The following is a 15,852-nucleotide window of genomic DNA, read 5'->3' on the forward strand; positions in this document are numbered from 1 at the left end:
CCACCCCCCAGCACTGTGGGGCACCTGCCAGCAGGCCCCCACCTATGTCCAACTCATGTCTCCCACCAACCCCACCCCCCAGCACTGTGGGGCACCTGCCAGCAGGCCCCCACCCATGTCCAACTCATGTTCCCCACCACCCCCACCCCCCAGCACTGTGGGGCACCTGCCAGCAGGCCCCCACCCATGTCCAACTCATGTTCACCACCACCCCCACCCCCCAGCACTGTGGGGCACCTGCCAGCAGGCCCCCACCCATGTCCAACTCATGTCTCCCACCACCCCCATCCCCCAGCAGTGCAGGGGCACCCTTCACCAGGCCCCCACCCATGTCTCCCAGCACCCCCACCCCCCAGCCACCAGGGGCAGCCTCCACCAGGCCCCCACCCATGTCTCCCACCACCCCCACCCCCAGCAGTGCAGGGGCACCCTCCACCAGGCCCCCACCCATGTCTCCCACCACCCCCACCCCCCAGCAGTGCAGGGGCACCCTCCACCAGGCCCGCACCCATGTCTCCCACCACTCCCACCCCCCAGCACTGTGGGGCACCTGCCAGCAGGCCCCCACCCATGTCCAACTCATGTTCCCCAGCCAACATGTCATCACAATCTAGATCCCTGGTCCCCATGGTCAGCCTCCAAATGCAAAACACCCACCCGAGTATTGCATCCACCCACTCATAATTGGCAATTACATCACAGAACACCAATTGCAAGTTCCGAAACAAACACATTTCCCTCACATACACCCAATGGGTGTCAGTGAATCTCAAAACCCATATCATGAAATGCATGAAACCAATGAGATGATACTACACATCGAAGTATTATAAAAAAATATGTATTAAAGCAAACATAAATAGAAGCAAAAATGAAGAAACAAAAATGTGAATGTACAAAAATCAAAAGAAGCATGTCCGTGAAAAAAAGCAAAACCACAAATCATATCCCAAAGTAATGGTGTCCAAAGTCACTGTCCACAAAACAAAATCCAATGGGAAATAAAAAAGAAAGCCATTGCTCCATGGTTAAAATGTGAACGAAAAATACAATCCAACAGTGAACTATGTACATGGGAACAAGCCAGGGTCCATTATCCCAACAAAAGAAAGGAAACCTATCTAACTACACTAACTAATAAAATAAACTATATACAAAAATGTGGCCAATGTCCGAAAGGTCCAAATAAAATCCAAACAAAAACGAAACCTAACACTACCTATATAACTATGTACAAGGGCAGCGGGCTAGTTTGACGGCTCACTTGTGGATGTCTCGGGCCAGGGCATCATCAAACTCCTGCTCAATGTCCCGGAGGCGGTCCCCCTCCATGGCCCCGAGGGTCTGCAGGGCCGTCGACGTGTCCACCTCCAAACCCCTGCAGATTGCCTCGAGGCGCTCGGCCCGCCTCAGGGCCCTCCGCATGGAGTTCTCCGCCCTGACCATTGTGAGCCGTGCCTCTATCGCCCGCTGCCGCTCCGCATCTATGGCATGGCCCAACCGCTGCCACACGGAAGACACTCTCTGTCCTGGGTCCTCCTGCCCTCCGGCCGATGCCTGCCCCTCCGATGTTGAAGGCCCCGAGCCTTCATGGCTCCCACCACGTTGCTGCTGCTGCTGTGCCTCTGCCCGTGCACTGCCTCCTGCTGCCTGCACATCCTCCGCTGGCTGGGGTGCAGTCGTTGATGTGGCCACCCCTGCTAGACGTCCGACTCCCGACTGTGGCAGGGATGCCTCCTCCACCAGCCTGGCCGCACTGTCAGAGGCAGCTCCACAGGGCACCCAGGTGACTGATGGGTGGGAAGATGGCACGGAGGACGACTGGCGCGTAGGGGGTCCAGTTGAGGAGGGGGTCGTAGCAAGCCCCATCATACGGAGGAATCCGGCCTGGGTGACCTGTCCCAGCAGGCTGACGTGGTCAACAAGCCATTCGAGATGACGTGTGGTCTCCTCATGAAAAGACTGCAGGTCACCTCGCATGGCCCGTTGACGCAACGCCACACCACTCAGAACAGGCTCAACCCGGACCCGGATAGCAACGTCCGCAGGCAGAGGAAGGCCAGTTGACGTGAGCTCATCCCCTGCCTGAAAACGGGTCTGGACGTAGGCATCCCTGCTGGTGCAAGATGATGCAGGGATGATGTTTGGCTCCCACAGGCTGCCGCCGTACTAACGCGTTATTTTATTGGCATGTTTTTCATTACTGGCCGTGTAATATACAGTCCCATATGGCCCTGATGGTGTCCGATTTAGCCGGCCCCCAGCAGTCCCGCTGCTGTGCCCATTGAGCACAGCCTTCTGATCGGCTCCCGCTGGTTACCGTTCGTTTTGTCATCGGCCGGTTATTTAACAGCCTTACACGGGTGCCACAGTGTCCAACGAATCTGGCACTTGATCTTACATGTTGACCAATAGTAAATGATCATCTCATACCCTATTGGACTACATTATCCAACATCACTCACGGTGTACCGCTTTCTTATTGGTACATGACGTAGAGCTATCTGATTGGCTCCCACAGGCTGCTGCCATTCCATTGGCTTGTTTTTCAACCATTGGCCTTGTCATATACAGTCTCATAGGACCTCGATGGTGTCCGACTTATCCGGCTCCCAGCAGTCCACGTCCAGCACGGCAGCATACTACCACTACTATAGTAAGTTCCCGGGATTCGCATGCGGAAGAGCATTCTCTGGATAATTGCACCAACATGCTCGTCTGTTTTCCGCCGAGTAATTATCCTCACTGGAGGCACATACCCACTAGCTCACGAGGTTCTGTGTCTGGCTATCAGCAGCCGACATCACACGGGTTCTCTGTTTGGGCACCGCTGCTTTTCTCTTCCTCCTCCCCCCCTTTCAGGGTGTGTAGCGGTTTCGATCTTTACGCTAGGCACCATCGACCACTAAGGCACTACCCAGCGTCACTTTCGAGTCATTATGGCTAACACTTGCCTAGACACTATTGCCGTGTCAACTTCGGCTTTTAGGTTTCTTAGAGCCTTCACAGCTTTGTATTTTCCGTATTGTGCCGTTTATGTTATCTAGGCATATTCGAACTACACAGGTTACCAAACCTTTTATTTTTTCATTCCAGATCTGGGTTCATTTACGTCCCACTCCGGCATCGTAAGTCTTTGTACCACGTTGGCCCTGAATAAATTACAGCTTTCTCACCAAGTGCTAATCTAGCACTGGTTATCCCGTACTCTTCGTGGATTTCCCGACAGCACCCACCTGCCTTTTGAGCAGCAGGTAAGCTGTTTTTTAGATACTCCACATGGTGTATCGCTTGGGCACTAGTTTGGCCCGTATTAGTTACATTTAGTACTTAAAGAATAATTGTCCGAGATCCTAAACAGTTCCATTCCATTTTATACACAGATATCACGGACAGCACCACTACTGGTGCCTTTTTCCTGACGAAGGCCAGCACAAAGACGGCTACAACCAAGCCACTCTCTTTGGCCGAAACACACCCTGTGTCACTTCCTGTGTCGAATTACGTGTCACAACTGCATTACTACCCTGTACCTGTCAAAACTCAATGATTGTTGTGTGTGCTTTTTTCTGTTTTATGTAACAGCGGGTTTCTATACCCCCTCGATATATGAGCAAACATGTATCCAAATGTAGTGCTGACCTCTATACTTTAGAGGCCTACACTGATCTGTGTTACCACTGCATAATCAACCTTGTTCGTGTTTTTTAACCATCTCCCGTGCTTATCGGAAGAAATGTATAATAAATTGTGGAGTTATCTACTACTTCCTGTGTGAGTACATAATAAATACTCATACGTAGCACGTCTGTGTCCCTGTTCTGGATCTCCTCATCCTGATTATTGTGTTTATAAAACGTATACCCACCTGGGTAAATCGGGACATAGCCAGGTGCCCTAAGATTTAAACATATTGAGCACAACCCACGGTTGAAGGGCTACTCAAAAAAAGATAGGAGCAGTCACTCAGACATCCTCCCATCTCCAATAAATATGGACAAAGTCAATATCGTGTCATACACGGATGAATATTTTCGGAAATTAATGGACACAACCACCACCTTAGGTTCAGAAGGTGGACCCATTGCGCAGGGTGCCAACAGAGATGAATTGGACACCATCCTACAAAAAAGGAAAAAACTTGTACGGACAGAAATGCATGGAACCTTCATGCTAGAATACCTAAAAGCAGGAATTATCCCCGAAGGCCTACAGGTAAAGAACATCCCCAGGGTCTTCATCGATAATCCAAAATTCAAAGTCAACTTTAGCGGCGTAGGCAATAAATGCAGCCGCGACTGGATAATTCTCATAATTGACACCGCCCAGGAAGAATGCAAGAAACAGGGAGAAGATCTGGCGACCCTGGAGAAAAAATTCGTAGATGACAAAACTACCAATGACGCCAAACAAAAATTACAAAAATTAGAGGAAGAGGTCACCAAGTTCAATCAACTAACGGTAGAATGAAAGGTACAGAAATTGAGGAAAGATCTCAACAATTACGCAGAGGAGAAAACATATCCCTACCTCAAAGAAACATATTACGAGGAACTCCAGCAACAACAAAAAACGAACTACAATAGACGAAACCGGGTAGTAAATTTCTCAGGAAGCTCCGGATCTTCTAGTGGGAGTACTCCAGGATCCCCCGGTAGCGATAGGAATCAGGGCCCCCCGCCACAACATCCGTTTTTTCAGAGAGGGGGCCAACGGGGCCGCCCGAGGAGGCGCACTCAACAAACTGGACAATACATGAGGACGCGCCAGTGGTACTCAAACCAGCCCTAGCTATTATCCCTATTTTTAATCTATCTTCGAGGCCTCTAGCCCAAGCCGAACAGACACTTCTCGAGAGGGGTCTCTCTTTTGTTCCAGCTACCAAAGCGGACCCCTTCAATACAGAAGTAGAACTAAGACGTTTCTTTCGTACCCTGAGGTTAAAATATTTCTTTGAGGTATATTTACCCAGCAAACAAGATTCTATCAACCAAGGGCCAGATAGGAACAAAGAAAACATCACCGGTTTCAAACCTAAATCTACCTTCTCACCTCCTTACCATACCATCCCGAGTGAATTTGAGACCTTTGAGAAAATCGTGATGAAGACTGTCTCGGACGGAATCAAACGAAAAAACTTTTACCAAGATAACCTGTTACCAACAGAGAGACAATCTCTGAAGGACCTCAATTTGGACATTACCATTACCATAAAACCAGCAGACAAAGGAGGCGGAATTGTGATCATGAACACCATAGATTACAACCAGGAATGTCTACGACTCCTCAATGATAAAACCTCGTACAAAATGCTGAACAGGGACCCGACACCACGATTGCAAGAAGAGATCATGAACCTCACGAAGCATGCCGAACATGAAGGGTGGATTTGTCAAGATGAAAGGATTTTCCTCAACAAAACTCACCCGAGAATTCCGGCCTTTTACATTCTACCCAAAATTCACAAGCATCCCACCAAACCTCCGGGTAGACCCATAGTTTCAGCCTGTGATTCACTGTTGGAACCCCTCTCTTTATATACAGATTTTTTCATGAAGCCGTTCGTGGGCAAGATGGCCTCTTACCTGAAAGACAGCACAGAGACAATTGAGATTCTAGATGCCATACATTTGGATGCCCAGTCTATATTGGTCACCATGGATGTCGAGGCATTGTATACCTCCATCCCACAAACAGAGGGCCTACTGGCACTGGCCACTTGCCTTGAAAAAATAGCCGATACCTCCACTATACCCACCAACTTTCTGGTTGAGTGCATCCGGATCGCTATGGGCGAGAACTTTTTTCTGTTCGGCCAACAGATGTACCAACAAATTAAAGGCGTGAGTATGGGTGCCACATTTGCCCCAGATGTCGCCAACCTATATATGGCACAATATGAAGAAGATCATATTTACCACAATACGAACCCCCACAGAAAACACATCAAGATGTGGCGTCGATATATCGATGACGTACTACTTATTTGGGAAGGAAGCGCGGAAGAATTACTAGCTTTTCACCAATGGCTCAATGTTCGGAATGAATACATCAAGTTCACCATTGAATGGGACTACCATGATATCAATTTTCTCGACTTGCACATCTATCGGTCCGGAGCGACGCTGAAGACGGAACTCTTTAGGAAACCCACCGATAGGAACACCTTACTCCATTTCACTAGTTACCATCCGCAAGGTTTAAAATACAATCTCCCCTACGGCCAATTTCTGCGCATTCGGAGAAACTGCTCTGACAAAGAGAAATTCAATCACCATGCACAACAACTGCAAATACGCCTTGGAGAAAGAGGCTATCCCAAGAAATCCATCAAGACAGCCAAAAAAAGAGCAGCCAACACCGACCGCTCCCTCTGCCTAACTACCAAAGAAAAAGACCCTAACAATAGAACTGTGTGCGTAACTACGTACAATCCCGTCAGTAACCTTATTAAAAACACTATCAACAAACACTGGCATTTGGTCAAAAATGAAGGCACTCTTGCGAAAAAACCATTGTTCGCGTTCAAGAAGAACAGAAATCTAAGAGACTCCTTGGTTCATACCTTCTTAGAACCCACAAAACCAGCTACTACGCTATGGAATCTTCCGCCGGTAGTCGGCCATTTTAGTTGCGGACAATGTGTTGCCTGCCGTTTCACTACCAACAGCAAAACTTTTACTCACAAAGATCTAGTATGGAAACAGAACAGCCACACTAATTGCGAGAGTAAATATGTGGTTTACGCGATCAAGTGTCCCTGTGACTTAATCTACATTGGCAAGACTATTAGACCTGTCAAACAAAGAATCAATGAACACAGATCATGTATTAAAAACCAAATTGAGGACAAACCTTTGGTTGAACACTTTATAAAGAAAAAACACACCCATGAACAATTTACATGGACCGTAGTGCAACAACTTTTACCGCAAAGAAGAGGAGGCGATATCAACATTGCCCTCACCAAACTCACGCAAAAATGGGTCCACAAATTGAACTCTGTGAATGATGGTCTAAATGTAACCGTCGAATGGAAACACTTCTAGAGCACAACCAGCCACTGGTATATCCCTCTGGCATCAGATTAGTGTCTATGATGTGTTTTTTTTTCTTGTTCTGTGTACATTGGACATTTATGTTTTTCCATCTTGTGAACACCATTATACATGTAAAGTACACTTTGTTTTACTTTAGTGTTCCCCTAAAAAATGTTTCACTTGGGTAGTACCTAGGATTGTAACCATATGGCTCATCCGACAACAGTAGCCTTATGTCACCCCACCGGACTACATCATCCAACATCACACACGTAGCACCGCTGCTGTGTAGATTGCACACAGCCTTCTATTTGGCCCCCGTAGGTTGCCTCCTTGAACACGTGGGATCCTTGTTGCTTATCCTTTGTCACCGGCCGTGTATACAAGAGTCTTATATGGGGGTACGGCGGCCAAAATATCTGGCTCTGAATAGTACATATAGACCAATTTATATGGTCATTCCACAGCGTACCGGACTACGTTACCCAACCCTCCACACGGTACACCGTTCCCTAATTTCTACATGACGCATAAGCATCCGTTTGGCTCCCACAGGCTGCCGCCGTACTAAAGCGTTATTTTATTGGCATGTTTTTCATTACTGGCCGTGTAATATACAGTCCCATACGGCCCTGATGGTGTCCGATTTAGCCGGCCCCCAGCAGTCCCGCTGCTGTGCCCATTGAGCACAGCCTTCTGATCGGCTCCCGCTGGTTACCGTTCGTTTTGTCATCGGCCGGTTATTTAACAGCCTTACACGGGTGCCACAGTGTCCAACGAATCTGGCACTTGATCTTACATGTTGACCAATAGTAAATGATCATCTCATACCCTATTGGACTACATTATCCAACATCACTCACGGTGTACCGCTTTCTTATTGGTACATGACGTAGAGCTATCTGATTGGCTCCCACAGGCTGCTGCCATTCCATTGGCTTGTTTTTCAACCATTGGCCTTGTCATATACAGTCTCATAGGACCTCGATGGTGTCCGACTTATCCGGCTCCCAGCAGTCCACGTCCAGCACGGCAGCATACTACCACTACTATAGTAAGTTCCCGGGATTCGCATGCGGAAGAGCATTCTCTGGATAATTGCACCAACATGCTCGTCTGTTTTCCGCCGAGTAATTATCCTCACTGGAGGCACATACCCACTAGCTCACAAGGTTCTGTGTCTGGCTATCAGCAGCCGACATCACACGGGTTCTCTGTTTGGGCACCGCTGCTTTTCTCTTCCTCCTCCCCCCCCTTTCAGGGTGTGTAGCAGTTTCGATCTTTACGCTAGGCACCATCGACCACTAAGGCACTACCCAGCGTCACTTTCGAGTCATTATGGCTAACACTTGCCGTAGACACTATTGCCGTGTCAACTTCGGCTTTTAGGTTTCTTAGAGCCTTCACAGCTTTGTATTTTCCGTAGTGTGCCGTTTGTTATCTAGGCATATTCGAACTACACAGGTTACCAAACCTTTTATTTTTTCATTCCAGATCTGGGTTCATTTACGTCCCACTCCGGCATCGTGAGTCTTTGTACCACGTTGGCCCTGAATAAATTACAGCTTTCTCACCAAGTGCTAATCTAGCACTGGTTATCCCGTACTCTTCGTGGATTTCCCGACAGCACCCACCTGCCTTTTGAGCAGCAGGTAAGCTGTTTTTTAGATACTCCACATGGTGTATCGCTTGGGCACTAGTTTGGCCCGTATTAATTACATTTAGTACTTAAAGAATAATTGTCCGAGATCCTAAACAGTTCCATTCCATTTTATACACAGATATCACGGACAGCACCACTACTGGTGCCTTTTTCCTGACGAAGGCCAGCACAAAGACGGCTACAACCAAGCCACTCTCTTTGGCCGAAACACACCCTGTGTCACTTCCTGTGTCGAATTACGTGTCACAACTGCATTACTACCCTGTACCTGTCAAAACTCAATGATTGTTGTGTGCGCTTTTTTCTGTTTTATGTAACAGCGGGTTTCTATGCCCCCTCGATATATGAGCAAACATGTATCCAAATGTAGTGCTGACCTCTATACTTTAGAGGCCTACACTGATCTGTGTTACCACTGCATAATCAACCTTGTTCGTGTTTTTTAACCATCTCCCGTGCTTATCGGAAGAAATGTATAATAAATTGTGGAGTTATCTACTACTTCCTGTGTGAGTACATAATAAATACTCATACGTAGCACGTCTGTGTCCCTGTTCTGGATCTCCTCATCCTGATTATTGTGTTTATAAAAAGGGACAGGATGAGGGACAGGATTGCACACAGGCACCTCTGCTGCGGCCTGTGCTGCCTCCTGTCCCTGGGCCTGCACTGCACCACTAGCACCAGTGGGATCCCCACCTCCAGACCCCTTCTCTGGTGCTTGCACGGCCTCCTCCTCCACCAAACCCCCCACCAACCTGGATGACTCCGTGGCATCTTCCCCTGTTGGGCCCTGTGGGGTCCCAGCTGCCCCTTCTGCTGCCGAGGAGTCCAACTCCAACCTCTGCCTCTTGGACCTCCCCCCGGCAGCTGCGGCCTGGGACGTGGCACCGGACTCCTCACTCCCCGACGAGATCACAACATGGGAGGGGAGCCGGGCCTTGCGTCTCCGGCTGGCGGTGGGATCCCCGCCGCTGTGCTCCAGAGCACCTTCTCCGCCCTCTTCATCAGTTGACGCTGCAGACAGGGAGAAATAAAATACAGACATCAGGGCACTGTACAATGGACACATACACACATGACAGTTGTACATGAGTGGCATTGGCAAACCTCAGACATGTCATCACAATCCCCAACACACATGTCATTTCAACTCGCACACAAGAGCCATACCACAGCCATATCGCAACTGCCAGCACCATCCATACACATACAACAGTATGAGCAGGCAAAGGTGAGCCAGACATCACATGCAACACAGGAAGTGCACCACACATGTACACACACCACCACACTTGCATGCATGTGTACACCTCTGTCAAGTGTCGCAGTGTTCAGATGGGCTTCCATGTCACATCTGCCGATCAGGCTTCCACATACCGCTCTCACATGCATCCATGTTGCATCACTGTTGCACCCTTGTCAAATACACACACATGCACATGTACACAGTGCTGATACATGCAGCCAAAAACAACATACATGCGTGACAACACGGACATGTCTACTTACATACACATTCATCCAAACATGTGTGCCCACACAACTGCATTTGGCATGCAAGCCTACACACACAAGCACCATCCATGTCTCACACATTCCAGCCCTCGCATGTGTTAGCCCACGGCCCTGTACACCCCCACCCATACTCGACCCCATACAAACAGATGTGCAACCTGCACACTACTGAAAAATCACCACACGCACTGCTCACAATCAGGATACATGTACACTTACCGCTCGACTCCAGACGGGTCTGCCTCTCAAGGACCTAGACGTGGAGCGCTGGGGATATGCGTTCCAGGACCCTCATCTGTTCTTCCGACAAGTGGCCCCGGCGCCCCTTGGCATCCGCTGCCTTCAAGAGGCGCCGGGCCTTGTTCAGGGTCCTGGACCTGAAGTCCTCCCAGCGCTTCTTGACATGTTGTAAGTCGCGGACTGCCACCCCCTCTGCGTTGATGGCAGTCACGATGTCAGTCCAGATCCGAGTCCGTCCTTCCTTGTTGGCGCGGGAACTTCCAAAGAGGGCATCATACTGCCCCAGGACTTGCTCCACCAGGACACCAACTTCGGTGGCACTGAAGTTGGTGCCCCTCTGCCTCTCTGGCCGGGGGTTGTCAGTGGTCTCAGATGGTGTTTGCCCCGACATGACAACCCCAGAGGCAGGAGTGGGTGGGCAACTGGATCCTGGGGCTGGACTGTGGAGCGATGGAATCCCAGTCGGGAGTCTTCGGTTTCAGCAGGGGTGGTCAAAGCAACAGCACCCCTGGCTGATGTGCAGGCAGCAAATGGCAGGGCACGTGGGCAGCAGGCAGTCAGGCAGCAGCAGATGGCAGGTGGGAGCGGGCTCGGGGCTCTGGGGGGCAGTAGTTCGGCCTTCTGGGCAGGAACGTGGTCTTCCGTGTGCTTACGTGTGGCCAGCTTGATACGGAGTGATTTGGCACGTGAAAAATCTGCACGTCAGCGTGTAATTCGAGGAAAGGCCCTTAGCGCGTAAGCGCGTCTGCACGCATGCGCATTTTCATTGGACAGAAGGCCCCTCAAGCGCAAGCGCCCCTGTGACGTGATGCGTACAGACATGCATGGGCATTTCAGCGCGCGTGAAAAACTGCACGTCCGCGTGTAATACGAGGAAAGGGCCCATGCGCGTAAGTGACGTGACGCGCACGTGCGTTTCCCTCAGAACGGGTTAGAGGTGAGCGGGCCCAGCAGTTCGCTGTACGTACCTTTCATGGAGACCGACGTGCATTGCTGCTTCCTGTTGTTTTGCGCGCCATCACAACTTCACAGCTATCAAGGACGTATCCCTTCTTTTGGTGGGGGTATTGGCTACGCGTGTTTTTCTGCATCGCACTAGTCAGACAGTGAGTCGCACACGTTCTTTTTCCCACTGCGGGTGCCCCTGTGTATCGCACCCATTTTCGATGTCATAGTAGCCTGCGTGTCCCACGCATACGCGTTATTCGTGTTACTGGGTGCCACCGCGTACTGCGGGAGGTTGAAATGTAGGCTGCAGAGTTGCGTGCACGGTTTTACTGCAGTTTTGGGGTGCCTGAGCGTTGCGTGACCCGTCACCACATCACCGGGTCACATACAGCCTTGCAGGTGCAGGGGGCTGTTAACATCTTGCTTCCCACCCCCTTCACCCCAATTGCCCAGGTCAATTGTGGTGTACACCTCCCATTGGCACCACTCCATCTGTGCCAGCACTACTACATCTGTGCCATGGTTGGGAGGCCACCAAAGGTGAGGGGCGCCTCAGCTGGGCGTCCTCCTCGTGGCGGGCGTGGTCGGGGACGTGGCTGTGGTGACCAGGGAGTAGGGGCACTCCAGGGTGTCCAGGGCAGCCACAGAGGGGGAAGAGGCAGGGGTGCGCCACTTGAGCACAATGTTGTGCCATGTGTCGGTGCAGCCATGCCACCACCCCCTGTGGTTCCGGGGGATGCAGCTCCTGCATCTGGCACTGGCACCCGTACGACCCGGCAGTCCGTTCCATCGACTGCCACGGGCCCAAGGGTAGTGGTAGCTGCAGGTGCAGCTGTGGACACTGCCACCCAGGCTCAGGGTCTGCCAGCTTGAAGAGCCCTTGGTAGATCTCCAACAGGCCAGGGGGGAAACCATAGGGGCTCGCCGGGCTGCTCAGACCAAGACACGTGTCCCTGGGGCAGTCATGTCATCTACTGCCCCGAACAGCGGGTGTTGGCAAGTGCAGGGCCAGATGCACCCAACAGCACCCCAGTTGTGAGTCTGCCAACCAGGACCGTTGCGGTCAATGACCCTGCCACAGCTGATGTTGCTGCGCAGGGTCCATTAGTGGGCACCCAGCTGCCACTGACACAAGTCAGGCCTTTGGTCATCCCTCCACCTGCCACTCCCTTGGCTCAATCCACCGAACCCACTGGCCATACTGGTCAGGGCAGCATTAGCCAGCCAGGGTCTGCGCCACAGTCCAAGAGGAGGAAGGTTGCACCTGCAGCACAGGCTGGGACCCCACGCACAGCCACGACCTCCTGCACGTCGAGGAAGAAGCCTTTCTGTAAGCAGGAACTGGACTTCCTCGTGGACTACGTGCGGGGCCACAGCCGTGACATGCTAGTGGGTGCCAATAGTCAGACTACGGCTGCCCAACGTGATACCCACTGGAAGCATGTTGCGTAACATGTCAGTTCATTCGGCCATGAGATGCGCACAGCGCAGGAGTGCAAAAAGCGTTGGAATGACATCAAGCGCAGCACTAAGGCTAAGCGTGCCTCTAATTGCAACTTGACTCTGGTGACTGGCGGTGGGCCTGCACCAGAGGAGGAAGAACTCACTCCGCATGAGGCTCTCGTTGCGGAGTTCATAATACCTGAATTGGTCGAAGGAGTGGGAGAGATGCTGGACTTTGATGCCCAGTCCAGTGAGTGTTGATGCGTGTTTGTTGAGGACGTGTGTGTTTCACTTGTGGGATGTGTTGTGCAAGATTGCTGCTACATGTGACGTGTACATGGTTCTGATGTGTAAGTAATGCAATTCTTCCGTCATGCATGTCTCCTCTGCCTGCATGCGGGACTCCATGTGGGCATGCTCCCTTGCCCCTCCTCTGCCACTCTGCACCCCAGTTCCACCTTTGCACTGGTCTGCTTCAATCTTGCCAATGTGTAGTTTCTTGTTCATGTGTCCTGTGTAGATGCTAACTTCCAGCGTAGAAACTGCCAGACATATGCCGTGTGGTACAGCCTTAGTACTCGATGCAGGGTATCTCACTTGTACTGTGCATGGGTCAGATGTCCCCAGGGACATGAGTGCCCATTCATGCTCCATGTGCATTGCACGCATGCCCCTATGTGTCCTTGACTGGATGATCACTGTAATATGAGTCCTTGGTTACATACATTGCCTGCCATCTCATCAGCCTCCCCATGTCAACTGTGGCTCAGTCCTGCATTGAACACATGTTTAGGCTCTGACAATCTGTGTGGCTCACAGGCCTCAGCCTGTTCAATGGCCAATGACTCTGTCCAACTCTTGTTGTGTCTTCTTCACACGTGGGCGGCCTCCAGAGTTTTCATCATGTGTCCTGCCTACTGTCCCAGCATCATTTGCAGTGTTATAATTTGAATCACATTAAGCTGTTGATGCCAGTCAACACTCCCTGTCAATACACAGGTGTATGGTCAGCCTTTTGATACCATGCTAGGCATCCCTGCTTTGGTACTGGGGTGGAGGGGTGCTTGGCTTCTAGACATGGTACACATTGAATGCACAATGCACGTGATGTGTGAATTTGACATTGCACTGCCTTCACATTTCCTGGCACACACCATGGAGTGCTTGTACATGTAGGTAGTGAGTGGCGTACACATTTTCTGCACTGCATAGACCCACTTCCATGGAAACTGCCACCTTTCAACAGGTCTGATCACAGAAGCTATTCAAAGTAGACCCAGCATGCATGCCAGGTCATATGTTGTGTGTCACATGTCTGCCGGATGCCTTTGCTGTCGGTGTGTGTGTGTGTCGTGTGCTTCTGACATGTGTAGTAACCTTTTTTCTCTCTATTTTTCAGGTGATGACGCAATGGAGGCGGAGGATGGTGCTGTCATGCCAGACACAGGGTTGGTAACAGCACATCAACCCGGCACTAGTGGGGGTCGTGGGGTGGTAGGCCACGAAAACCCCGAAGTGCTGCAGTCCATCTTGTCTCTGGCTGCCTATGAGTCCAGCCTTGATGACGACTCTGACGTCCATGTTGAGTTGGATGAGCATCAAGTCCATGTGTCAGGGGTGAGTGATTCTGATGTGGACACTCCTCTGTCTGCGACACCTGCACTGAGGGATCAGACAGTCTTGGTTTCTCCGCCCGTGGTAGATCGGGACGCAGGGTCACCCTCCACACCAGTCACTGATGTGCCTGGGACATCACGTCGACGGGGGCATGTAGTCGTGCAGCCACAGGCGGTGCCAACACAGCGAGGACCCCCGGTCCTTGGGTCCCGCAGGGGTCAAGCCCGGCAACGCGGTCGCCGTGCGCAACCGCTGTATACTGAGTGAGAGCAAGACATGACTGCCAATTCCGAACGGCAGGGGGCAGCAATGGAGAACATCGCTGAGAGCATGGAGCGTGTGGCCCGATCTGTGCTCCCCCATGCTAGGCCGGTGCTTCTCCAGCAGCAGGCGGCACGGTCCACGGCCCGCTCGCTCAGGCTGGGCATGGCAGCCTCAGACAGGGCACGCCAGGCTGAAATGTCGTCTCTGCGTCAAGCAATTGCTGCTCACGCAGAGGCGCACATGGCTGCCCTGAGGGAGGAGTATGCTTCCCTCAGATCCACTCTGGGTGTCCTTATGATGTCCCAGAGGCAGCAGGCAGAGGAGAGGTTTGCACAGCTTGAGCGTACCATCTCGGCTGAGCTACAGGCTTGCCGGGAGGTGCAGCGGTTGTCCAGCCAGGCCTTGCAGGAGGAACTCCGTGTTACACGTGCTACCTTGATAGAGGAAGCACGTGTATCACGTGAGGTTCTGCATGCAGACCTATGTCACATCGCCACACAGAACCAGGCTCACCCGTCCGGCAGACTTGCTGCCGATGAGGGGCAAGCTGCGGCTAGGCGTGGCCAGGCTACTGTGCCACGTCCTCCTTTACAGGATGAGCCAGACTCGGACGACCATCTATCTCCCACATAGGTCGGGCTGTGCAGGCGTTGAGCCCATGGAGGTTTTTTTTTTTGGCTCAGCATCATCGCATGTGGATGTTGAGCAGCACCCTGTACCTCCCCCCCCTCCTGGGTGCCTCCCCTCCCCCCCGGGTCGTATGTGGCCATTTTTGATTTTTCTTTTAGTTTAGTTAGTTAAGTTTCTGTTTGATAGTTAGTTTAAATAGGTATGTAGGTTTTCCATTGTTAGTGTAATTAGTTAATAGTTGATTTAGTTTAAAATTGCTAGTCTATTGTGCTTTCATGTGACGGTGCGGTGCTTTGTGGCTCCACTGTCTGTTCCAGCTGGGCCCTTCATGGTTGTCTTGTGTATGTGTTTGCTGCTTGGGGTCCTTGACTCACATATGCCACTCCTGCCTCCCTTATCCATGGGCTCGCAAGGATGGTTCGGTGTTACAGAATATTACACAAGGGCTTTGGACTGTCATATCTGTGGCATGTCTGGTGCTGTGTGACT

Source organism: Ambystoma mexicanum, chromosome 5p, assembly GCF_040938575.1.
Source record: "Ambystoma mexicanum isolate Mex_15411 chromosome 5p, UKY_AmexF1_1, whole genome shotgun sequence".
NCBI classification, from domain to species: Eukaryota; Metazoa; Chordata; class Amphibia; order Caudata; family Ambystomatidae; genus Ambystoma; species Ambystoma mexicanum.